At 32.1% G+C, this 1,430-nt stretch overlaps 1 non-coding gene across 1 annotated transcript; it reads right to left on the bottom strand.

Moving 5' to 3' along the window:
- Positions 1-1,021: 1,021 nt before the first annotated feature.
- On the bottom strand, positions 1,022-1,181 carry LOC141422752 (U1 spliceosomal RNA). Its single transcript, XR_012447496.1, has one exon. It is a non-coding gene; the product is annotated as a U1 spliceosomal RNA (small nuclear RNA).
- Between the last annotated feature and the right edge of the window lie 249 nt (positions 1,182-1,430).

Here is a 1,430-nt window from a genome sequence, read left to right as displayed (position 1 = left end):
TTATTTATTTTTAAAATTCTGGCTGATTTTCATTAAAAATTCTAAATATGTTATCATTTTTGTTGCATATGGAAAATTTTCCGTCATTTCCCAAATATTTTTTCTTTAAACCTCTTCACAGACCACAAGATGATCTGCCCATTTCTTTACTGACACTTTTTATTTCCACTTAAATAATCTCTATTGCTCTGTCTTTTAGTTTACTTATTTGTGGTTATATCTTATCCAATCTTTAAGTTTATTGCCCATTTCTTTTATTTCTGTGTAACATACAATAAATATTTTCCAGATTTCTTTTTTTCTAAGTACAACGTGAGGTTTTGTTATAATTGCCACTTTTATTACCACGTTAACTATATTTTCCTTTAAATGTGAACATAATTCTATTGTTATTTAAAGTCCATATCTAATAGTTAGTCATGCTTATAATTTCTATGTCTATTGTGATCAATATTTATCATTTTTGTAGATATTATATTCCTGCTTCTTTCTATGAGTAGTAATTTTGTTTGAATCCTTGACATTGTAAGTTGTCTCTTATATGGTTATTTTTGTCATCCTTTTTCAAAGTGCGGTCTTTATTTCAGAAAGAAGTTAATGTTTTTTCAGATCTCTCAATGCTTGTTTTCAAACTTCTTAGAACAGGATTGGGGAACCTTTAACCTTTACTCTTTTAGACTTAATACAAAGTTAGCCCCAAACACCACTAAACCAATACACACCAAAATATTCATCAAGGACTCCAGTCTAGCAAATCAGAAAATAAGTGTCTTCTCACCCTCTGTGAACCTTAGTATACAGATTCTTGTTTATTGCTGTCTGGATTTTGGAGTGTTACTTATTTTTAGTATCCATTATTTGGCTCACAAATACCCTGATGAAAATTGTTTGTGTTCTTTCTCCACATACCTACTATTTTCTACAGCTATCTATTTGCCAAATTCAATGCTCTTCATCTTTCCTGAATTCCAATCTCTCTCTCTTTCTCTCTTTCTCTCTCTCCTCTCCCTCTTCTTCTAAACAGGAGGAAGTGTGACTCCAGTCCCCCACTTCCACAAATTATGCAGTTGAGTTTCCCACCTTTGGGGAAATCACAGGGGTCAGCACACACAGAGTGTGATGAATAAGCCTAGCCTAGGAAAACCACTTTCGTGATCATGGTAACTCAGTGAAATTTTTATGTTTTTCTTTGATTATTTTTCTCTATCTATAATGTAGCAGATAATACTCTGAATATTTTCAAATTCAGCATGGTCAGGGCTTTTTGAGAAAGGAGGCTCCTGAATTATAGAATAATTGAATGATGCAGGTGTTTTGGAAGTTAGAAGTTATTCATTGACCTCAAGGGACCTAAATAAATTCTTAACTAAAACCATTACAGACTAGGATAATAAAACTTCATGGTATCTGTTTGTTACATGGTGATTACT

Source organism: Castor canadensis, chromosome 4 (assembly GCF_047511655.1).
Source record: "Castor canadensis chromosome 4, mCasCan1.hap1v2, whole genome shotgun sequence".
NCBI lineage: Eukaryota > Metazoa > Chordata > Mammalia > Rodentia > Castoridae > Castor > Castor canadensis.
Note: the sequence above shows the minus strand (reverse complement) of the source record. Positions and strands in the feature narration are given on the sequence as shown.